We start from the raw sequence: 25,645 nt of genomic DNA, 5'->3' as shown, positions 1-25,645 counted from the left end.
TCCGATCCAGCCCTTAGCGCTGGCCGGAACTTTTTGTTCCGGCTACGCTGGGCTCAGGCGGCTGGGGGGACCCTCTTTCGCCGCTGCTCGCGGCGCATCGCCGCAGAGCGGCGGCGATCGGGCAGCACACGCGGCTGGCAAAGTGCCAGCTGCGTGTGCTGCTCTTTATTTGATGAAAATCGGCCCAGCAGGGCCTGAGCGGCAGCCTCCGGCGGTGATGGACGAGCTTAGCTCGTCCATACCGCCCGGCTGGTTAATGGTCTTACACTCTTTAGCAGAGTGTCCGAACTCCTGGCACAAACTGCACCTTGGGTCGGGACAGCTACTGGCAAGATTGGTTACAGGCTGCCACATTGGTTACAGGTCCTTGGCTGACCTGGGTAATACACGGTGATCCGATCCCTGCCAATCAGAGAAGAACGGGGAATATGGGCGACCACCCCATCACTAACTCGCAATTTGATGGCCACCTCATATTCCCCCCACCAAATACCCAGGTCATCCAAGACCCGTTGAGGAGGGGACATAATGTCGGAGAAATGTTGAATCCACGCAACAACATCACGGACAGGGATGCTCTCATTCGTGATCACAACATGAGCCCTCTTCAGGAGGGATTGCTTGGACAAGGAGAGGACAATGAAACCATGCCATTTATTATTCACTGTATATTTTACACGCTCCTCCATAAAGAAGTCCAGCCCATGATGTGATACGAACGAGACATCGTAATATAGAGGAGGGTCCCCGGAGCCAAAATGGCAAAGAGATCGACCGGCTTGATGCCCATGCCCAGGAGGAGGGCCACAAATGCTCTCTGGTTAGGTACGACTCCTTCACCATCCCACTTGAGACGCACTACGTTCCTCCTCCCAGGCATGCCAACCTGATTCCAGGGGAGCCAAGACCCTCCTTCCGCTGGGCACACTACGGGCTGCCCTGGCATACAAAATGGGCTGAGGCCTCTGACCCTGGCCACCAAAGGAGGCAACGGCCGCAGGGTTAGAGGGTGACCCTAGGGGAGGAAAATCACCACCCGAGGACACTCTCCACCTCAGGTACCCCCTGCGACACCGGGCCTGCCCCAGCCTCCACTGACTGCTCCACAACAGCCGAAGCTGATATTGATGAGTGAGAGGAGGTGTACTTTCTCGCCAGCTCCCGGATAGAGTCTGGAGAATGTCTGCACCGATAACAGACTCTAAATAGATCTGCTTGCCAGAATGATCATACCAACGCAGTACCTCATTTTCAATGGTAAATCTCTTCCCACCTGCCCTGAAGTCCACCTGCGGACCACAATTTACATTCCCGGCTCCTACTAAGTGTATGTTCTTAAAATCCCCTCCCTGCTCTAAGGTGAAAATCATGAATTCGTCCGAATGACCATCTAGAATAATTAATCTTTCTTTTTCAATCCTGAAAATCCTGTCAAAGGTGCAAAATTCAGTAATTATGTTATCAGGAATCACTTCTGGGAGCTAAAGAAAGACTTCATCCTCATCCTCACTCTCAATGCAAAGCTTTTCTTTGGTTAATTTTTTCTCCAACATTCTCTTTTCCCACCTATCCTTGAAAGGGTCCCTCTCAAACATGTTTTGTAACACGTCTATCCTGCGCAGGGGCTGACCCTCAGTAGGACTCTTTTCAGCCTCCTGATTGACCTCCACCTGATCAGGCTCCACATTTTCTTAGGGTTAGGCACCACCAGGGGGATCTTAGGGTTAGGCACCACCAGGGGGGTGGTTAGGGTTAGGCAGCACCAGGGAACTGGTTAGGGCTAGGAACAACCAAGGGGGGTCTAGGGGTTAGGGATAGGTACAGAGAGGGTTCGGTGCGTTAACGCTAAATAACGATAAGGCTTTAACGTTAAATAGCGATAAGCAACAAACGGATTAGCAGCAACACCGTGCGCCATTATTCGCAGGCCCCATTTTCAGATGGATCCTGCTCAAGGTGTCATGATCGTTTGAACTTTTATTCATGCCTGTCATGTGCCATCGCGTGTGATGGAGCAGAGTGGTTGGTACAACAAGTTAGAACTCTTTACTGAAGAAAACGCACAGAGATAAATCATACACAACCATCAGGTAATGCAGCTAACTTAGAACAGAAAGGATTACAGCATGAATACAGGAAATCACAATACCATAGAGATCATCGCTGCACTTTAAAGACAGTCACATCTTGCGGTCGCTTTACTATACTGCAGTTTAAGTAATAATGTTGCTAAATCCAACACCCCTTCTCAACATTAGCCTTAAACTGACAGCCCAACTTTCTTTATAAGTTCCAAATTTCACGGGTAGAGACTTTGTAAAAATGTCAGCTATCATGTCGTCAGTTGGACAATACTGAACTTCAACTTGCCTTTGTTTTTGTAAGGGCTAGTGCACACCAAAAATTACTAGGCGTAACTACAAACGCTTAGCGATTTTTGTAGTGAGCGATTTGCAGTAGCGATTCTGGTCATGTGCCTAGCGATTTCCTATTTATGCCTAGCGATTTTGGAGTTTTTTATTATTTGGATTTTGTAATTCTTTTAAACTTTGACTTGGAAGTGATCAGCTTTTTAAAAAAAATGCTAGGAAAATCGCTCTGTTCGGTACTTTTTAGAGCGATCTTACACTTTCCTATACTCCAAAATGTGTTTGCGTTTGGGAAAAAGATCACATCGCTCTGGTGTGATTAATACCACGCAAACACATTAGCCATGAGCTTTTTGAAGCACTGGTGATTTTAAAAGTGCTCAGAAGCACTTTTGGTGTGCACCAGCCCAGAGTCTCTCAAGAAATGATGCTTCACATCTATATGTTTGGTTCTTGGATTGACTCTTGTTTGCTGGTACCTGGTAGTTCTGCTAGTTTCCACGCTTGGTTGTTAACCAGAGAAGACATTTCTTCTTCATCTGCCTTTATTGTAACAAACATGGAAGAGACCGCTGCGGTGAACAGTGATACCACCGCAGCTGCCTCCATCTCCCTGCCTAGCGATCTATCCGGGCCTCGGGTGTCCAGCACGCCGAGGACGGGTTTGTCAGCAGCACATAGGGTTGCATTGTCGCGTGCGCGCACGCACATACGGGACCTTTATGCGGAGAGGAGGCGCGTCAGCTGACTGGCCGGTCGGCTAATGTCAGAGGAGACGCTCGCCGCTCCTCATTGGTTGATGGGAGGGGGCGTGCCGGAGGGGTCTCCTCTGCTTCTTAAGCCTTGCTGAATCACTCGCAACTTGTCTGCTGTTGCGAATACTTCGTGTTAGCGCTCAGACCTTAGATAGATCCGGTGTGCTTTGATCCGGGAGGAAACCGGGGATTTCACACAGTGATAGGATTTGTTTGATAGCTATAATTATAATCGGAATACTGTTTATTATCTGTGTTTGACTCTTGCTCGTTCTGACTATTCTTACTCTCAGTGATTCTGTACTTCAGCCCATCTGATCTTGCTGCCGACTGTGCCTGTTAAAACTTTCTAGCCTTTGCCTTCTGACTTTGTACCGTATCTGTCTGTCTGTTGCCAACTCGATTAGTCTGACCACTCTACTCTCACCAGAGAGCTCTTGTCTCTGGTGAGGGGCTCTGTACGGTTAGTGCCCACCAGCTCCTCTGGTGAGGCATAGCTAAACCTATCAGTACTACTGTTGCACCAAGCACTATACTTTGCTATTACATTAGCTGTTGGTATACTTGTATTATTGGTGATTCTGCAGATCATCATATAATCAGGTATATATCTGCATTACAGGTGATACTGCAGATCACCTAGTAATCAGAACTCTGTTACTTGCTGACACTAATCGTTAAATTTATCTAGTGATGCTTAACACAACCTCGTGATCACAGCATAGCCGCAATTCACAAGCATTTTTTCACTATTCAACATCGTGATCTGAATCCGTGATTGTTCAGCGAACACAGGGTTCAATCACGGATTCAGCCATTGTTAAGGGGATTTTTGCTATGATCAGGCCGTGATCAAGTCGTCGAATCCGTGACTGGGGGAAATGACGTCACTGGGCCAATCAGAGGCCCCCAGCATAGGCCCTGGCCCAACCAATCACAGAAGGGGAAGCTCTGCCCTCCCCTCCAGTATATAAAGCGGCAGCCATGTTGAGAGCGCCGTCCTTGTTAGACACTGAAAGTATCTCCAGACCATTTGTTGCAAAGCAAGAGCGTTTTTTGGTTAAAAAAGCCAGCGTTTTCACTCATATCATTGCTCTCTTACTGTATTTGATACTTATTTATTATTTATTTATTTATTGTATTTATAAAGCGCCAACATATTACGCAGCGCTGGACAATAAATAGGGATACATACAATATTTAAGGGTGACATACAGCAAAATGACAATACCTGAATACAAGAAAGATCAGATCATGCAGCACAGTATGAGTACAAGGTAATGCTTAGTCACTGGATGGAGCATGGAGATTAGGCAAGTTAGGTTCACTCAGATGCCTAGCATGGGTTCACAGTAATGGAGGTGCATGATCAGGTTGGACATAAAAAGGAGGAGGGCCCTGCCCAAAGGCTTACAATCTAAAGGGAGAGGTAGGGACACGAGAGGTAGGAGACCAGAGTTCAGCTGTGGGTTTAGAGCACTTGTGAGGGGTAGTAGGCCAGAGTGAAAAGGTGAGTTTTGAGGGCTTTCTTGAAGATGTTGAAAGAGGGGGCTGCCCTAATGGGTGGAGGTAGGGAGTTCCATAGTGTTGGAGCAGCTCTTGAGAAGTCCTGGAGGCGTGCATGGGTCTGGGTGATGCGGGGGGCGGTTAGGCGAAGTTCATTGGAAAAGCGGAGTGAGCGGCTAGGTGTGTACCTCTGAGTAAGATCGGAAATGTAGGTTGGACAGGTTTTGTGGACAGATTTGTAGGTCAGACACAGTATCTTGAATCTGATTCTGGACTGGATAGGAAGCCAGTGGAGGGATTCAAGGAGGGGATCCGCCATGGTGGAGCGATGGGAGCAGTGGATAATTCTGGCTGCTGCATTCATGATGGACTGCAGTGGGGCTGTTTGGGTCATAGGGAGACCAGACAGAAGGGCATTGCAGTAGTCAAGGCGGGAAATTATGAGGGCATGGATGAGGAGTTTGGTGGTGGCAGAGGTCAGGAAAGGGCGAATCTTACAGATGTTACGAAGGTGGAAGTTGCAGGACTTTGTGAGGTTTTGGATGTGGGGAGTGAAGGAGAGTACGGAGTCCAGGGTGACACCCAGACAGCGGGCTTGAGAGGTAGGGTGAATGGTAGTGTGGTTAACAGTGACATGCATATCTGGGAGGTTTATGGATGTCCGGGGTACTTGTATTTAGCTAGGCAGCCTGTGATTTACTTAAGTTGTAGTCATTGTAGTTGTGACAGTCAGTGTACTGAGTGCTGTGCTGTGCTTCTTAGTGCAGGGCTGCAGGCAGAGGCAGGTTCACTGATGGGAATATGACGAGATAGGGACAGTAGGTTCATTCTTAAAGGAGTTATCAGGCAATTTGCATGAAAAGAAGGGCTACTTACCCAGGGCTTCATCCAGCCCCAAGCTCCCAGCATGTCAATCGCCGCAGCTCCGCCGTCAGCCGTTCGCCTCCTCTACCTCCCGGTCCCCGGCGCCTGCGCGAGCAGCGCTGTCAATCACCGCCACATGAGCCGGGGCGTACTGCACAGGCACAGAAGTACTGCACCTGCGCAGTACGCTCCGGTCCATGTGGCGGTAATAAATAGCGCCGCTCGCGCAGGTGCAGTACAGGCCTGACGTCATTGCGGGGGACCAGGAGGAAGAGGAGGCGAATGGCTGACGGCGGAGCTGTGGCGAAGCACATGCTGGGAGCTTGGGGCTGGATGAAGCCCCGGGTAAGTCGGTTCGCTTTCTAAGGGCAGTTTTCAAAGGGCAACAACGAATTTACCAGAATTCAATTATGACTCAATAACTCATTGACTCATCTATGACTCATAATACTTGCATCTGTGACCCAATCTGCAATCTCCCTGATCTTCCTTATCCTCTCTCAACAGGTATGTGTAATCTCTAAATCTGAACTGCTCTGAAAATATCTGCAAGCAAACGCTTAATTTCCTGCTGCATCTGCTGTGTATGTGTAATCTCTAAATCTGAACTGCTCTGAAAATATCTGCAAGCAAACGCTTAATTTCCTGCTGCATCTGCTGTGTATGTGTAATCTCTAAATCTGAACTGCTCTGAAAATATCTGCAAGCAAACGCTTAATTTCCTGCTGCATCTGCTGTGTATGTGTAATCTCTAAATCTGAACTGCTCTGAAAATATCTGCAAGCAAACGCTTAATTTCCTGCTGCATCTGCTGTGTATGTGTAATCTCTGCCTTCTTTTAATTTGCTACACTTTTTGCTTTCCTGATTTCCTCTGTAATAGTGTTAGCACCTGAGTTCCTTACAGAGAGTATTGTAATTGCTATTGAATTCTGGCTTTTGTTCAGCCACCAGAAAACAAGGTGTGATCTGCAATTTCCATCAAAGCCTGTATCACATACAGATCTGTTCGAAGTTGCAGGAAATAAGACCACCCCTATTACTTAATTTGCATATTGTCTGCCAGCTGACTGGGCCTTCCTTCCTGATTACACATTGCTAATGCTATAGCTATGTGTATATGAGGAGAAGCACCTTGTCGGTTCGACAAGTCGGTTCGCTTTCTAAGGGCAGTTTTCAAAGGGCAACAACGAATTTACCAAAATTCAACAGTAATTCAGCAGAAATAAGCACCACATCAAGGTAACATTAACTTTGTTGTAACTTGCTTATATTGCTGCACACTATTGCTGTCTATCTAGATTATCTCTGCCTTTGATTCTGAACTGCACAGCCTACAAGCCACCCCACCAAACAAACACAAGCTGTACTGATAACGACTAAACACTGCTCCATTGCCCTAGGTAAGCCCACCACCAAGTATATCCTCCAACCTCTGCTACACCATTTTCCCTACCTATTTTCACCACCACTCCCATTGCAACAGTATGTATCCCCAACACATCATTATGCGGACCCCCCTCATACCACCTCTTTCCCTTGATCACCCGCCCTATTGGTGCTTCATGTTCTGGCTCCATCTGCTCCTCCCCCTGGTCCCTTGTCCACTGCTCACCACACATCCTAACCCCAGGCCCACTCCAGTCTCCCAGCCCCCCCATTCCCCTCCTCATACTTCCTCCCTCACCCACAACCAAATTCACCCACCAAGCCCCTCTCCCCGCCGCCCCTCCCATCCTCCCCATACCCACGAACATTCTCGCCCCAATCTCATTCCCATCCGCCCCATACTCAGACAATCTCTTCCGCTATCTGGCGCTCTCTGGAATGCCAGATCTATCCGCAACAAGCTTACAACTATCCATGACCTCTTTATCTCAAAAACCCTTACCTTTCTTGCCCTTACCGAGACCTGGCTCACCCCCTCTGACCTGCCTGCAGCTGCAGCCCTATCCTACGGGGGTCTACACCTCAGCCATACCCCAAGACCAGATAACAGGCCTGGGGGAGGGGTGGGCCTACTCCTCTCCCCATCCTGCACCTTCCGTGTCCTTACCCCTCCCCCGTCTCTTTACTTTACCTCCTTTGAGGCCCATGTTATCCGCCTCTATCATCCCCTCCCAGCCATTATTGCAGTCCTATACCGCCCCCCCTCCAGTACAATATCGCACTTCCTAGAAAACCTTGCCTCCTGGCTCCCACACATCCTGTCCTCCGACCTCCCAACAATCATCCTCGGAGACTTTAACATTCCAATTGATGAGCCTACCACCTCTGCTGCCACTCAGCTTCTCTCACTCACCAACTCCCTTGGCCTCACTCAGCATACTAATGCCACAACCCACAGTGCTGGTAATACTTTGGACCTAATTTTCTCCAAAGCCATCGCACTTACCAACCTGGACATTACACCATTCCCCATCTCCGACCACCACCTCATCACCTTCACCCTCACTCCATCCAGCACCCCCTGTCTCCCTCCCCAAACTGGACGTTGGCAGAGAGATCTACGCAACCTTGACCCCAATGTACTAGCCACACCCCTCCACTCTCTCTCCTCCTCCCTCCCCAGCCTAACCTGCCCCAACGAAGCAGCAGCGCAATACAACAGTAACCTCTCCGCAGCCTTAGACCATGCGGCTCCCCTGACCTTTCGTACCAACAGTCGCCCCAACCCCCAACCTTGGCACACTGCCCTCACAAAAAAACTACAAAATGAGACACGAGCTGCAGAACGCAAATGGAGGTAATCCCGCCACAACAATGATTTCCTGGGATACAAGACCAAGTTGCAGACGTACCATACTGCCCTCGCTGATAGTAAACAGATATACTTCACTCACTTGATCGCTACCCAAGCCTCCAACCCACGTCATCTTTTTGCCACCTTCAATGCCCTACTTAACCCCACACCTCCCCCCCAACCTCCACCCTCTCAGCCACTGACCTATCAAACTACTTTATCAACAAAATTACAACAATCCGGAGGGATATTTCTCTCCTCCACTCTATCGCCCCCGCCTCCCCACCACATCCGACTCCTGCCTCTTTCTCCTCCCTTACCTCCTTCAATCCTGTCACGGTGGAGGAAGTCAACCAGCTGCTGGCAACTTCACCTGCCACTTCCTGCCCCCTAGATCCGGTCCCATCTGATTCTCTGCGCCCACATTTTTCTGATCTGGCCCCTGTCCTCACCCATCTGTTCAACCTCTCCTTCTCCACCGGCATCTTCCCCTCCATATTCAAACAGGCCACTGTGCTTCCCCTGCTAAAGAAATCTTCACTTGACCCTGCTCTGCCATCCAACTACCGCCCAATCTCTCTCCTCCCTTTTGCCTCAAAAATTCTTGAACGCCTGGCCCAACAACGCCTGACCAACTTCCTCAACTCCAACTCCCTTCTCGATCCCCTGCAGTCTGGTTTTCGCACAGCCCATTCTACAGAAACAGCCCTCACCAAAGTGGTAAACGACCTCGCCCTTGCCAAAGCCGAAGGTAAATACTCCATCCTGCTCCTCCTGGACCTCTCCTCGGCATTTGACACTGTCGACCACTCCCTCCTCCTCCACTCCCTGCAGCTAATGGGCATTCAGGACCTAGCCTTAGCCTGGATCTCCTCCTACCTCTCCAACCGCTCCTTCACAACATTTTTCAATGGCTCCTCATCCGCTCCTACACCCCTCTCAGTTGGTGTTCCTCAAGGTTCCGTCCTAGGACAACTCCTGTTCTCACTCTATACTGCCTCAATTGGTAAAATCATCTCCTCCATGGGTTTCAATTATCACCTGTATGCCGACGACACCCAGATATATCTCCACACCCCAGATCTCTCCTCCTCTACCATGGACAAAGTCTCTGCCTGCCTCACATCCATTTCCTCCTGGATGGCTGCCAGGTACCTGAAGCTTAATTTGGACAAGACTGAGCTTCTAATATTCCCACCCCGCACAGCTGCACCCCTCCCAGATCTGCACGTCACTATTGAAAATACTACTATCCACCCTACCTCCCAAGCCCGCTGTCTAGGCGTTACTCTGGACTCTGAACTTTCCTTTACAGCCCACATCCAAGGTATTGTCAGATCCTGCAACTTCCACCTCCGCAACATCTCCAAGATCCGCTCCTACCTGTCACTTGACACCACTAAACTCCTTATCCATGACCTTGTCATCTCCCGCCTAGACTACTGCAATTCTCTTTTATCTGGCCTCCCCTCTAACCGTACTGACCCACTTAAATTGGTAATGAATGCGGCAGCCAGACTGATACATTCTTCTCACCGCAGTGCCTCTACAACTCCGCTCTGTAAAGCACTACACTGGCTCCCCATCAGCTTTAGGATCAATTTCAAAATCCTGTGCTTGGCCTACAAATCAGTGCACAAGACCTGCCCGACCTACATCTCTGATCTGGTCCACAGGCACATACCAGCCCGCCCCCTCCGATCCTCCAATGACCTGCGCCTAGTCGCACCACGCATAACTCAGTCACACGCACGATTGCAGGACTTCACCAGGGCTGCCCCTACTCTCTGGAACTCTCTCCCACCAGCCGTCAGACTCGCCCCCACCTTTAATACCTTCAAACAAGCTCTCAAGACTCACCTCTTCACGCTCGCATACCCCCCTACACCAGTATCATAATATGTTCTGTTAGACCCCCTCTCAAAAGACGCACCTATTGTCTCCACCCCACCCTTTAGATTGTAAGCCTCTGGCAGGGCCCTCCTCCCTAATGTATCCATCTTGATTATGCAATCTTACTCACAACCACCCTTCTTGTAGACTCGAACAGTCTCTATCTTGACCTATGACACTGTATTGTTATCAAATCATTTGCATGATCTTGTTTTGTTGTGAGTTTCCGTATGTTCTACCTGTATGTTAACCCATTTATCTATTGTGCAGCGCTGCGTAATATGTTGGCGCTTTATAAATACAATAAATAAATAAATAAGTAGCCCTTATTTTCATGCAAATTCCCTGATAACTCCTTTAACCTGAATCTGTTCTTAAGTCGGAACATTGTGCCATCTCTGTCCCCTGTATCTTCTCTGTGCCCCTCTGTGCCTCCAGTGTCCTCCTCTGTGTCACCTCTGCCTTTTGTACCTGTTTATACAAGTTTAAAAGCCATTTTTTCTTTGATTTTTTTAAAATAGATTTTCCAAAAAAACGAAAAGTCCAATTTGAATTTTTTTTTTACTTGTTCCCATGGAAACAGAGAATCCATGCCGTATTGGCGGGTCATTCGTAAGTCGGGCGTTCGTAAGTCGGGGACTACCTGTATTTAACTAGCCAGCCAGTCAGTGATCAACTTAAGTTAGTTGTAGTCACTCAGTGTAGTCAGTGACATTGTACTGTGCCAGCATGCAGCCAGTTACCTTGCTGGATGTAGTGCAGGCAGGCACGCGTGTTCAATGATTTTACAGCTCTATTACTCTATTGAATATTTGCGCTATCTGCACACTTTTTTGTCTTTACTGTCTGTTTAAAAAAGAAATTTAAAGCTAACCAGCTAATGATCAACTAAAGTTACTTGTAGTCACTCAGTGTAGTCAGTGACATTGTACTGTGCCAGCGTGCAGCCAGTTACTTTGCTGCGCATAGTGCAGTCAGGCATGCGTTCACTGATTTTACTGCTCTATTACTGTATTGAGTATCTGCGCCGTCTGCACATTTTTTGTTTTATTTTTCTTTTGAAAAATTGAAGCTAAACAGCCAGTGAACTACTGAAGTTATTTGTAGTCACTCAGTGTAGTCAGTGAAATTGTACTGTGCCAGTGTGCATTTACTTTATTGTGCGTAGTGCAGGCAGGCACGCGTTCACTTATATTACTTCTCTACTGTATTGAGCATTTGCGCCATCTGTGCATTGTTTGTTATTTTTCTTTTCTGACAGTTTAAAAGAAATGAAAAATTTAAGCTAACCAGCCAGTGATCTACTGAAGTTATTAGTAGTCACTCAGTGTAGTCAGTGACATTGTACTGTGCCAGTGTGCATTTACTTTGCTGTGCGTAGTGCAGGCAGGCAGGCGTTTACTCATTTTACAGCTCTATTACTGTATTGAGTATTTGCGCTGTGTGCGAATTTTTAGATTAATTTTCCTTTTCTGTCTGTTTAAAAAATAAACAAGAAGTAAAGCCCCCTGTTATATTCTGTCGGGCCCCACCACAGGCGTCCGAGCCATTAGGCAGCTATAAATTTTCGCCTAAGGCAACAGGAAGAGGCAAGGGCGCTTCTGCACTGAGTAGTGAGAGAAGAAATGCCTCTCAGCTGACTCAGGTGTCAGTTTACACAGCAGCAGCGGGGCTGACTGGACTTCAGCTCAATGATTCAAAGAACCACAGTAATGAATGAGTCAGTGAGAGAAGGCACTCATCCTAGTCAGGGATCAGAGGAGTACAGCATCATCAGCTCCTGAGTCCAACTCCTGAGAATTCAGTCCCTCTCTCTCTGCTACTGCTAACTGCGTGGATGTAGAGACTGTGTAGCAGCCAGGCATTGACTTCCCCCCCAGGCCGCCTTTCATTCAATAATTTAGGGTTGGTCCTGTGTCTGCTGTATTCAGGTTTGTTGATGTAAGGCAATGTAAAATACTAGGCTAGCTGATAAAAGTGCAATTAGAGGGCAGGCTAGCTGGTAAATATACACAGCATGATGTAGAACTCGTCTGGAGGGTCAGTGGGAAAAAATCTGTCTGGTCTCTCTCCATTGTTATAATGACTGCATGTGCAGATAAGGTCTTAAACAGGTTGAAAAGTTTTGACAGTCCCTAGACTCCAGGAGGGCTGCTTGCTGACTTGTGTAAGAGATTGGCAGGGACAGCAGTCCTATTACCAGCAACTAGTCTCTGTGTAATGTGGGACTGCAATACAGATAAACTGCTCCATCTCAGGCTATTCTCAGTCTCACTCCACTCCTCCTATCTCTGTATGTGTATAGTGTATGTCTACTGTGTGCTGTGTACAGTGTGCTGTGTGTGTGTGTGTGTGTGTGTGTGTTGTGTGCAGTGTGTGTACTGTGTGTGTGTGTGTGTATGTTGTGTGCAGTGTGTGTACTGTGTGTGTGTGTGTGTCTAAAGTGTGTGTGTGTGTGTGTGTGTACTGTGTATAGTGTGTATGTTGTGTGCAGTGTGTGTACTGTGTGTGTGTGTGTGTGTATGTTGTGTGCAGTGTGTGTACTGTGTGTGTGTGTGTGTGTGTGTACTGTGTGTGTGTATAGTGTGTGTACTGTGCTGTGCATGTCTAGTGTGTGTGTGTGTGTGTGTGTGTACTGTGTATAGTGTGTATGTTGTGTGCAGTGTGTGTACTGTGTGTGTGTGTGTGTGTGTATAGTGTGTGTACTGTGCATGTCTAGTGTGTGTGTATAGTGTGTGTGTGTGTGTACTGTGTATAGTGTGTATGTTGTGTGCAGTGTGTGTACTATGTGTGTGTGTGTGTGTGTACACTGTGTGTGTGTGTGTATAGTGTGTGTATAGTGTGTGTGTGTACTGTGTGTGGTGTGTGTGAGTGCATGCCGCAATAAGTATATTTTATGGTGAAACGCTCTGCTGCATAACAACTATTTTCTGGTGAACCCATGCCGCAATAAGTACATTTTCTGGTGAAATGCTGCTGCATTATGATTTTCGGGGGTCTTGGGGGTGGGGTTCACCACAGGAGTGGTGTTCACCATGAGGGGTGCGGGGTATGGGACTGGGGGCAATCACGGGGGGGGGGGGTGCCACAGGATTTCTCGCCTGGAGTGACAAAATGGCTAGAGACGCCCCTGGGCCCCACACACATATTATTGACAGTAAAAAGCAGCACACTTTCCACCTTCAAATATTGTGCATAGAGAATGTCTGCCAGGGGCCGTGGCAGGAGAGAGAGTGCCATTGCCGCATCTGGGAATGGTCCAGGGAGAGGGCGCTCAGTTGTAGGGGATGCAGCAGCGAGGCATCCATCAGCAGCCCACCATTGGCAAACATTTTCAGCAACTTGGGTCGCAGTGTGGCCATTCAGGAGAGTCACTCACAGGCACTGGTGGAGATGATGACAGAGGAGCAGCCCATTATTACTTGTTCCTAGATCTCCGCTTGTTCTGCCTCTCCAGTCTAAGCACTACAATGTGATCTCTGTAACTCACGGTTGTGTTGAGATGTGTGTAATCGCAGCCTTAGGTAGATTGGCGGACAGTGACTCGATCCAAACGACACCTTGCAGATCGTGAAGAAGTTTTTTCAAACTGTGCAGATCATACACCGATGAACAAATGGATAGGTCAAAAAATCATAGTGTGAGCAGCTAGCAGAAGCATGTAGCTGAGATGCAGGGTTGAGCTAGAATGAGCAGTGGGGGAGGAGACAAAGAGCTGAGAGGAGGGTAAGGGAAGAGAGAGGAGACACACTTGAAAAAAGCAAACTATGCATGTGTAACATGACACTCCCTGTCGAAATCTATGATTTCTAATAACAATAATAACTTAAGTTCAAATAATAGTTATTTTCCTGCTTGGAACACCTGCAACAAGAGAAACGGCAAAAAAAAAAGAAACAGGAAAACATTACTACAATACTTGTAGAAGTACTTTTTCAAGTGTAGACATGGACTTCAGAGGGGAAGGCAGCAACAGCACCAATCCTTCTTACCTCCCTTTAACACAGTTGCTTTGAAGGTCTGTCTTCAGAGGGGAAGGCAGCAACAGCACCAATCCTTCTTACCTCCCTTTAACAAAGTTGTCTTGAAAGTCTGTCTTCAGAGGGGAAGGCAGCAACAGCACCAATCCTTCTTACCTCCCTTTGTACTATGAAGTCAGAGTTAGGAGTCTTTCTGTTTAGGCAGAAGCAGTACCAGTTCATTTATGGGTCTGAAGTAATGTCTTGCAGAACCTTCTTTCATTACTTTGACTTCTGTTTTCCGCACTTTGCCATCATTACTTGGAACAGTCTTTGTAACAAGACCGATAGGCCAATTGTTACGATGGGCGTCTTTTTCCTTGAGGAGAACAACGTCCCCGATTTGCAGGTCGGGTTTACTGACTTGCCATTTTCTGCGACTTTGAAGGTTGCAAAGGTACTCCATCTTCCAACGGCTCCAAAATGCATTAGCAAGATGTTGAACCTTTTTTCCATTGGTATTTGTAAACATTGGTACAATCAAAGGCCTGAGGTGGAATAGTATCTACTCCGATCTTTTGAGTTAGAAGGGTGGCTGGAGTTAGCAATACTGGAGACTCTGGGTCTGAGGAAACGGGAACAAGAGGTCTCGCATTGATTATGGCAGACACCTCGGCAAGGAAGGTGACCAAGACTTCATGTGTGAGATGGGAAGATTTGTGGTCCAGCAGCATAGAGTCCAGGATTTTTCTTGAAATCCCTGTCATGCGTTCCCAAGAGCCTCCCATATGCGAAGAATGAGGCGGGTTGAATTCCCATTTACACTTGTTGGTATTAAAGAAGTTCTCTATCTTCTCTGCTCCAGTAAAATTTGTCCCACAGTCAGATCTGAGTAACTTAACAGGTCCACGAATGGAAACAAATCTTCGGAAGGCATTAATGAAGCAAGAAGAGTCCATTGATTCTATAACTTCAATGTGTACGGCACGAATGCTCAAACAGGTGAATAGCACAGCCCAACGTTTATTATTAACAACTCCACCACGAGTCTTACGTGCAACTATGCTCCAGGGGCCAAAGACGTCAATACCGACATTGGTGAAGGGTGGTTCGGTACTCAATCTGTCTGTTGGAAGCTCTGCCATCTGTTGATTGAGATGCTTTCCTCTTAGTCTTTGTCACTTGACACACTTATGAAGTATGGAGGATATACATCTTTTCATCCCGATTATCCAGAAACCAGCAGCCCTCACTGCTCCTTCTGTGAAGTGCCGGCCTTGGTGTTGAACTTGCTCGTGGTAATGTCTGACTATCAGAGCAGTAATGTGGTGACGGCCTGGAATGATGAGAGGATTTTGCTCTTTGCTAACCACATTAGACCTTGCAATGTGACCACCAACTCGAAGCAGTTTGTTTGGATCAATTGTTGGATTCAACTGGTATAGAGGGCTCTCTTTGGATAGATTTAGTCCTTTTGACATGTTGTGGATCTCTTGCGAATATACTTCATGTTGGACACATTGAATGATGACCCTTTCTGCTTGAGCAACCTCTGCAATGGTGGGAAGCCCTTTACAGATGTGCCACTTACGACACTCTTGATTAGTGTCATCTTTGCTTGCGAAGTGATGAGCAACGTGAATAAGACGTGCAGTCGCTCGTACAGCATAAGACCACCTAGAAAAACGTTCAAATCGGTGAGGTTTCAGTCTTGTCTTTGCTTCCACGAAGGTGCTAAGTGTAACTGCACTGGCCTTAATTTCCTTATCACACTCTGGATGGATAAGTTCAAAGGTAGATTCTACAGGATTTGAGAAGAATTCTTCGTTCAAAAGTACAGGTGGATTTATCCATGATGTATTCAGAAAGGCGGCAGCAGGCACTGCGCGACTGCCTAGGTCAGCAGGCTTCTGGTCCGTGGGTACATAGTGCCATTGCTCTGGCGTTGAGAATTTCCTAATACGATCCACACGGTTGCCAGCATACACATGAAACTGTCTTGTTCGATTGTGTAGATATCCTAGCACTATCTTGCTGTCTGTGTAAAAGTCAAATGAATCAATGTCAAAGTCTGTTTCGTGCTCAATAAGCTCAGCAATTTCAACAGCTAACATGGCTGCACAGAGTTCGAGCCTTGGAATGGTATGTGCAGGCTTTGGAGTTAACTTGGTTTTACCCATGATGAATCCTACATCTATTTCACCGTTGGAGTGTAGAACTCGGAGATAGGCTACTGCAGCGATGGCTTCCATGGATGCATCACAAAAGACATGGATCTCCAGTCTGGTAGCATTCTTTAAGGACGCAGGAGTGTAAGAGCGTGATATCTTAAACTGTTCCAATGCCTGGAGGGACTGCTTCCAGGATTCCCACCTTTGCTCTTTTTCTTTGGGTAAAGGGGTATCCCAGTCGGTGTCCTCTGTCGTGAGTTGTCTGAGTAATATCTTACCCTGAATGGTAAAGGGTGCTATAAATCCCAAGGGATCGTAGATACTATTCACTGCAGACAGTACTCCTCTTTTTGTGAAGGGCTTTTCGCAGACTGATGTTTGAAATGTGAACATGTCTTTTTTTACATCCCACAGCAACCCAAGGCTGCGCTGTGTGAGGGAAAGGTCAGATTCTGGTTGGAATTCCTTAGCACTGACAGCATGATCATCAGAAGGAAATGCTCCCATTACCTCATTGCTGTTGGAGATGATTTTATGTAGTCTGAGGTTGGCAGTAGCGAGCATGTTCTGAGTCCTGGTGAGAAGGTCAATGGCCTCTTCTGCTGTTGGTAGAGACTTGAGACCGTCATCCACGTAGAAATTCCTTTCAACAAACTGACGAGCATCAGTTCCGAACTCTTGTTCGCCTTCTTGGGCAGTTTTTCTCAGTCCGTAAATGGCAACTGCGGGGGAAGGACTATTCCCAAAAATATGAACCTTCATCCGATAGTCAATGACCTCATCGTTGACATCATTGTTGCGATACCATCGGAATCTGAGGAAGTTTCTGTTATCTTCGCGGACGATGAAACAATGAAACATTTGTTGAATGTCTGCCGTAATGGCAATTGGCTCTTGTCTAAAGCGGAGTAGGACTCCTAGGAGGTTGTTGTTCAGGTTAGGTCCAGAGAGAAGATTGTCATTGAGAGAAACGCCTTCGTAACGAGCACTTGAGTCAAAGACCACTCTAATCTGGTCAGGCTTGCGAGGATGGTAGACCCCAAAACACGGAAGGTACCAGCATTTTTCTCCTTGTGAAAGAGGGGGTGCAGATTCTGCATGATCTCTCTCGAACACCTTCTGCATAAAGTCAATAAAATGTTTCTTCATTTGTGGTTTCCGGTTCAGGTTGCGCTCTAAAGAGTTGAATCGCAAATCTGCATGTTGTCTATTATTTGGCATTCTCTTCCTAGGAGTGCGGAATGGTAGCGGTGCCACCCAGCTGTTAGAATCATCTTGGTAGAACTCTTTACTCATGGTTCTCAAGATTTCTTTGTCTTCTATTGTGGCCGCTAACTCATTGTCTTTTGTGGTTACCTCAAACACTGTGTTACCAATGTTGTCATCTTGAAAGATAAATGCTTTGCCATCCTCTAGTAAGATGCTTTCTTGTCTACCTTTGGCACACAGCCTTTCTTTCACATGATAGTGATGTTGTTGTCGTGGAAAGTAAGTAGTACGTCCATTGGGCAGGATGTGTGTTTTAAAGGAAGAAATCGAGAGATGTTTCTTGGCATTGCTAAGGCAGACGTTGCCTATAACGACCCAGCCTAGATCCAGATGTTGGGCGTAAGGTGCATCATTTGGGCCGTCGATTTGATCACGCACCTTGTGCACCCTTAGGATGTCTCTCCCGAGTAGCAACAGGATATAAGCATTTTCATCGAAAGCTGGTATTTGATCAGCTATGTCCTTCAAGTGATCATGGTGCAAGGAAGCTTCAGGAGTGGGAATCTCATCCTTGTTGGTTGGGATCTGATTACACTCGAAGATAGTAGGCAAAGGTATTTCCAAGTTGCTATTGAGAGGAGTAACTACAAGGTCACTGGCTCTTCTACCCAAGACTTCTGTAATTCCTGCACAAGTACCTAGGGTATAAGGTAGAGCTTCTCCTGCAATGCCTAAGAGATCAAAGAACCTTGTACTTGCAAGAGATCGGTTGCTCTGATCGTCAAGAATGGTGTATAGTCTTATGGCTCTTTCAGGTTGGCCCTTTGTGTATACATGAACCAAGCATATCTTAGCACAGGATTTCTCACAAAGTCCTTCTCCACAGACTTCAGTGCATGTTGAGGACACTGGGGTGGAGGTAGCTGTTTGTTCAGCATGCTCCCCGCCATGCTTTGCCCTGGGGGGAATGTCTGTGGATGCCAGAGTAGTGCTGTTTTGGTACAGATGAAGGGCTTGTACGTGGTTATCACTACCACAATCCTTGCATTTAATGATGGCCTTACAGTCCTTTGCAAGGTGTTCCGTGGAGGCACAGCATCTGAAACAAACTCCAAATTCCTTTAAAAGTTCCTTACGTTCCTGTAGAGGTTTCTTTCTGAAACCGATGCACTTCTTAAGTGAATGTGGCTTCTTATGTATGGGGCATTGCCATTTCGGATCCTCAAGTTTCTTGTTTTGTCCAGTCTGTTGAAGAACTGTAGCAGGAGCAGGTTGAACATCTGTCCTTTTTACTGACACTGGGCCCCTGCGGTCTCTGTGTGTTGTGCGTGTGTTTGCAAGTCCTGGAGATGGTGGACTGAGAGGATTACAGTCACCGTAGAAGAAACTTGGATCATTCTTAGTATCTGCAATTCCCTTTATGAAGTTACAGAAGTAGGAGAAGGGTGGAAAGGCAACGTCATACTTTTTCTTGTAAGTAGATCCCTGACTAACCCATTTTTCTTGGATGCCATAAGGTAGCTTAAGGACAATAGGGTTGATGCCACGCGGGGTGTCAAGGTATCTAAGCCCAGGTAGGCGGGTGTCAGCTTTGGCTAGTTGGTGCTCTAGTAGAAGATCACTGAGTTCTTGAAACTTTAGATAGTCTTTAGCTGTAATCCTTGGAAAACTTTGCAACCTTTTGAGTAAGGCATCTTCGATGGCTTCAGAACTGCCAAAGCTGCGTTCAAGTCTGTCCCATGCAGCGTTGAGACCTGTAGCAGGATTGGAAGTGTAAACTGTTTTAAGTCTCTTGATACGTTCAGCAGACTGGGGACCTAGCCACCTGATGAGTAGGTCCAGTTCCTCTGCAGCAATGATATCTAACTCGCTGATTGTGGCCTTAAAGGTGTATTTCCAGCCTCTGTAATTTTCCGGTTTATCATCAAACATGGTGAGGCCCATTCTAGTGAGTTCTCTGCGAAGGATGTACTTGGCAAACTGTGACATGTCTGTGTTTTCAGACTTTGGGAATACAACTGCAGGCGGAACAGGGTTGGTTGTAATGGCAGGTACAGTGATGTTGAGTGACTTGGGAACATAAGATGGTGCCAAGGCATTTAACACTGGAGCTGGTGTACAATCCGAGGGTGTGTTGGTTTGCAGCTGTAAATTAGTGGGTTGGTTAGTAGGTGACAGGTCGATGGGATAGTGAGGTGGAAGGCCTTTTCTATCCGTACGTGTTTCTGTCATTTGAGTAGGAGCAGAAAACGTAGAGAGAACGCCTTGGTTAAGTGCTTTGGCTGCTATGACAGAGCTATGTTTTGACGAGGTCTGTGATGAAATTGATGCATAGGATTTAACAGAGTTATTGCTACCGACATCTCTTTCATTGTCACTTACAGCTTGCTCTAAGACTCTTAGTCTTGCCACGTCTTTGGCGTGCTCACATTGTTTTTCCAAAACTTCCATCTGTGCATTTTTCTATGCAGCCTCAGCTTCCATCTCTGCCTTCTTCTGCGCAGCCTCAGCTTTCATCTGTGCAGCTAAAGCTTCCATCTCTGCCTTCTTCTGTGCAGCTAAAGCTTCCATCTGTGACTTCTTCTGTGCAGCCTCAGCTTCCATCTGTGCCTTTTCTTGGGCAAAGGCTGCCTGGATTTTAGAAGCTTCAGCATCAGCGCGGGCTTTGATGAGTTGTTGGCTGAGAGTAGAAGATGTCGATCTTACAGATTTGGAAGATCGTGTGGATTTTGGAAATCGTGTGGAGAGCTTAGAAGTTGTGGAGAGATGGGATCTGGATTCATAGAGATTTTTACATCTGTTTTTGCCCTTGTTTGCATTACTAAATCATCTCTTTCAAGATTGAGCTCATTCAATTCCCTTAGTTCTTGTAAGGAATTTTCTGTGTTGTACCGCTTTAAGAGATCAGCATATTTGTCAGACAGTCTTTGATAGTTCTCATAAGCAGTGTTCAATTGCTTAACAGCGCCCTCTAGGTGCAATACCTCATGAGTTGGTTGAGACAGAGCTGACATACATTCAATTGTCTTAGACCATAAGTGGCTGATGTTACACAGCAGCTCCTCCTTGTCAGCCTCATAGTTCTCTTGAACTTTCCAAATTGGTTTCACTGAACGTTTTAGTGTTATGTGGCTTTGAGGATCTGACTCCTGAGCTGTAAGAAGTTCAGGCTCTTGCTGTGCATTAGGCTCTTCAGCTTGTACATTGCTTTGCTGGTGCATTGTGATGTTAGGCAGAGGGTAGAGTGAGTCACAAGGTGGTGTTTGCATAGAAATGTATCAATCTTCTGGCTCAGGGAGCTGGTTTCCTAGGCAACCAGTGGGAGGGGGAGCAAGAGTCCAGTTTAGCAATGGCTTTGCAAAGTTAACTTTGAATGCATATAGAACTTAGATTCACTTTCAGACAGAATTAATGCAGACAGTCTATTCTAGGAGCACATTAATGACAGTTGCATGAACAGTTTCTTCATTAATCTATGCAGCAAACTGATGAATCTTATGCTGAGATTTGCTTGCTGGCTGGAGTATGCAGGCTTTGCACATATATTCTGCTATATTCCAGTGTCCATATACATCTCACTACACATGCAAGCTGGCTAGAATCCTCAGAAAGATGTTTAGCTGATGTTTTAAGATCCTTTCACAGATTTTTTGACTGTTCTGCCTCTCCAGTCTAAGCACTACAATGTGATCTCTGTAACTCACGGTTGTGTTGAGATGTGTGTAATCGCAGCCTTAGGTAGATTGGCGGACAGTGACTCGATCCAAACGACACCTTGCAGATCGTGAAGAAGTTTATTCAAACTGTGCAGATCATACACCGATGAACACAGTGGCGTAGCTAAGGAGCTGTGGGCCCCGATGCAAGTTTTACAATGGGGCCCCCCAAGCACTCTATACATAACAATTGGTACGGTGCACCAAAACCTGCCAATGGCAACTACAGTGTCAGAGGTGCAAGAAGGGGATGGGGAACAGTTTGTTAATGATTACCACTATTCAAAGTATCTATAGAAGTGATTATTGTGAACACAGGACCAATAGAGAGCTAATACTGTAGTTGAGGAAGGGCCTTTCGGGGCCCCTTTGGCCCAAGGGCCCCGATGCGGTCGCTACCTCTGCACCCCCTATTGCTACGCCCCTGGATGAACAAATGGATAGGTCAAAAAATCATAGTGTGAGCAGCTAGCAGAAGCATGTAGCTGAGATGCAGGGTTGAGCTAGAATGAGCAGTGGGGGAGGAGACAAAGAGCTGAGAGGAGGGTAAGGGAAGAGAGGAGACACACTTGAAAAAAGCAAACTATGCATGTGTAACATGACACCGCTGCTGTGACCAGAACTCCCAGCAGCCAGTGGGCGTCCCTCCCCGGACGAGCGCATTCTGTCCTTCAGTCCAGCATCTGAGAGAGTCTTGATGGCTGCCCTTGAAGAGATCATTGGGCCTGATGTGGAGGAGGTTGTGCTTGGGCCAGCACAAGCATATTTTGAGGATGAGGAGGGGTCTGTGTCTGGGGATGTTGGAGCAGAAGAGGTGGTGGGGTGTCAAGAGACAATCTGTTTCTTGACGACGATAATGATTGGCAGGACTGTTCTTATGCGCCTGAGGACTCCGAAGGCAGCTCGGAGGAGCATGAGGCACAGGAGCATAGGCAATTGCATCACCGCCACATGTCAGGCAGGGGTAGGTCCAGCAGTGGGTGTGGGAGGCCGGAGCCACTTGTCACTGCTTCAACCGGCATCAGCAGCACCACGCAACCCCCAACCAAAGGGAGAGCTGCCACACCCTCTTCGCACTGTATGGGGCTGTTTACATCCCCAATATGGAATTTTTAACATGTGTCTACCCTGGATGTAAGCTATGCAGTCTGTAACTCCTGCAAAGAAAACCTTGAGTCGTGGGTGCAACGCGACCAAGATGGATACCTCATCCCTCCAGGCCCACCTGAAGAGCCATCACTGTAATGATTATGCAGAGTTTAGGAGGCTGAAGGACCAGGAAGGGGGCGGTCAGAGCAGAGACCCACTCAGCGGCATTAAGAAGCAGCAGCAGCAGCAGAATTATCCCTTCCTCATGGTTGCCAAGCCACTGTAGCAGCACAAAAATGCACTTCTCCCTCCAGTGCGCGCTCAGCAGCTCATGCCACAGACATTGAGGCTGGTGAGGCCGGCCAGTGCTCATTGGCCTCCTCTACTCCCTCCAGTGCTCCCTCCCCAGAGTCCCCCGCTTCCCCTGCAGGACATCGGCAGACCCTGCTGAGCAACAGCTTTCAAGGTTTGACTAAGGCTCTGCCTCCTGGCCACGGGCGCATGCGGAAGCTGAATGGCTTGCTGGCCCGGGCCATGTGTTTCCAGCTCCTTCCGTACTCCCTGGTGCAGGAGAGGAGTGATGTGCGTGTGCTGCTCCTGCGCACCTACCAGGGGATGAACCAGCTACTGTAAGCTGCGCGGAAGGTGTTGCACCATTTCCGCCACTCCGCCACTGGCTCTGCAACCCTGGCCCACCTGCAGCAGGTCGTGGGCCTGCCATCACGCCACCTGATCATAGATGTCCCTACTCACTGGAACTCGAACCTGGTGATGTTGGAGCGGCTGTGGCAGCACAGGAGGGCACTTTGCAGGTACATGTGTGAGGCAAAAGTCTACAACAGCACCACCAACCTGCAGGTGATCTCCGCAGCTCGGTGGAAACACATGCAGCAAGTGTGCCTGGTCTTGGCTCCCTTCCTGCAGAGAACCAAGATGGTGAGCCGGGCGCAGGCATCCATCTGTGAGTGGGTGCCCCTGGTTTTCCTGCTGGACAGGGCGCTGTGTGATCTGATGGAAGAGGGGTAGGCAGCCCTAAGCCAGCTGGATCAGAAGCAGTTGGCAGCACAGTCCAGCTTACAGGAGGAGGAAGAGGACTTACAGATAGTGGAGGAGGAGTTGGAGGTCCCTAACCTGGATGCTGAGGGGGAGAAGCAGAGCACCGCTGCCATTGTTCGGGGGGGGGGGGTTCAGGAGGATACAATGCAGAAAGAGGACAGACCTGTCCTCTTGGGCGACGACGACGAAGATGTGCCTGCCAATGTCAGCCTCTTCCCCTGCACACATGTTGCACTGCCTTCGCAGGGACCCCCGGGTGATCCATATGGGTGAAAGGGAGGACATCTGGTTCACCTTGATCCTGGACCCATGTGTGAAGGGGAAGCTGCCATCCAGCACCAAGCGCTGCACAACGGAGTTGCAGGAGGCCCTTGTGCGCAGACTGCAGGAAGCATTCCCCCAGCCTCCCACCCCTGCTGTTGCTGTTCTGCCAACCCAGCAACAGGTGCCTGTGGCCACTAGTGCTGCTTGGATACCCCGGGTCGGATATCCGAGTTCAAAATTCTCAGATCCGAATCGGATATCCGACCTCAGTATCCGGCGGATTCGGATATCCGGATAGAAAACCGGAAGTGGCCTTTAAATTGCTTCTAATTCGTTTTTTAGGGTAAATTAGGCATGTAGCATCATTATTTTTTAAAGGGGAACAAATCCCCCCCCCTCCAACAAGTTGGACAGCACAGACACCTCCAAAAAAATTACACAGCAATTGTGTTCAGATAATAACCATGGCACCTAGTGTTGGTAGTACCACGGCTGTAAAATAATTTGAACCTGGCTTATCAATGAAGATGGAGGGAGCCAGGAGCCGAGGTTGTGGTGGTAAAGGGTGGTGAGGCAGGCATAGTGATTCCCACTCAGCCACTTAGTTTCCCCTTCTTGCCAAAAACAGGGGCCAGGAACTCACCAACCGCCGAAGCCTCGTTCATTTTCAAAAAAGTCAGTCTGTCCACAGACTAGGTGGAAAGACAAGAGCGCTTTTCGGTGACCACGGCTCCGGTCGCACTGAAGCACCTTTCTGACAGCACGCTGGAAGACGGGAAGGACAGCACTTCCAGGGTGTACTGCGCCAGCTCGCTCCAGATATCCAGGTGCTTTACCCAGTAATCCAAGGGGTCCACAGGGGTGTCGGTGTCAAGTCCGCTGTAGGACCCCATATAGTCGGCCACCATCCGGGTCAGGTGCTGATTCTGGCTTTGATAGCCGGATGCTGCTGCAGGCACCTCCTCTGTAGGCAGCGGTACTGGCGTGGCGTAGAGCGCTTTTGTCAGAGACAGCAGGTTTGTTGGGTCCCTGCTGCTTCTGGATGCAGGCACCTGCTGCTGTGCTGGCTGGACTGTGACAGCAGGGGGGGGTGGGAGTCTGGGGGAAGGCTTCCTCCAAGCACCAAACCAGTATCCGCTGCAAGTCCCTCATTCGGCGCACGGGGTCTCCTCCTACAGGCAGGAGCTGATGTAGCTTCCCCTTCGGCCGTGGGTCTAGTATCAGGGTGATCCAGATGTCCTCCCGAGCACGCATCTGCTGCACCCTTGGGTCTTTGCGCAGGCACTGCAGCATGTGGGGAAGAGGGCTGCCATCACTGCTGACACATAATCTTCTGCCCCGCTGACAGTGCTGTCCTCCTCCTCTGATTCCTGAACCTCCTCCTGCTCTCTCCACCCCCGCACCACTGCAGCTGCTCTCCGCTGTGCCCCCTTCTGTTCAAGGTCAGGGACCTCCAACTCCTCTAAGTCCTCAATCTCCTCCTCCTGACGCACAGAGGTGGACTGTGCAGGTGGCTGCTGCTCCTGCTGGATCAATGCTGCCTCTCCCACTTCCAGCAGAGCATTGAGGGCCTTGTCCAGCAAGCACACCATGGTCACCCACTCACACAGCGACGCATGGTCCCGGCTGACCATGTTGGTGGCCTCCAGGAAGGGTGCCAGCACCAAGCACACCAGCTGCATTTTTCCCCACTCAGCAGGGCGGATGATGTCCGGGAGGTGGGTGGTACCGGTCCCGGACAAGTTGGCCTCCATGGTGGCTTTGGCCAGGTTGAGGTTTACAGCCCGCTTCTGTTCAACCAGACGTTCCAACATTGCCAGGGTGGAATTCCAGCGTGTTGGAACGTCTATGATGAGCCGCTGTCGTGGGAGGTTCAGCTCCAGCTGCACGGCTTCCAGGGACGCTGAAGCACCACCCGAGCGGCAAAAATGACCCATGGTTTTCCGTGCCGCTCCCAAAAGAGTGCCCATCCCCTGGTAGGTGCTCAGGAATTTCTTCACCACCAGGTTCAGGACGTGGGCCAGACAGGGGATGTGGGTGAGGTTTCCCCGG

The sequence above is a fragment of the Hyperolius riggenbachi genome, chromosome 5 (assembly GCF_040937935.1).
Source record: "Hyperolius riggenbachi isolate aHypRig1 chromosome 5, aHypRig1.pri, whole genome shotgun sequence".
Lineage (NCBI taxonomy): Eukaryota > Metazoa > Chordata > Amphibia > Anura > Hyperoliidae > Hyperolius > Hyperolius riggenbachi.
This window is presented reverse-complemented; position numbering follows the sequence as displayed.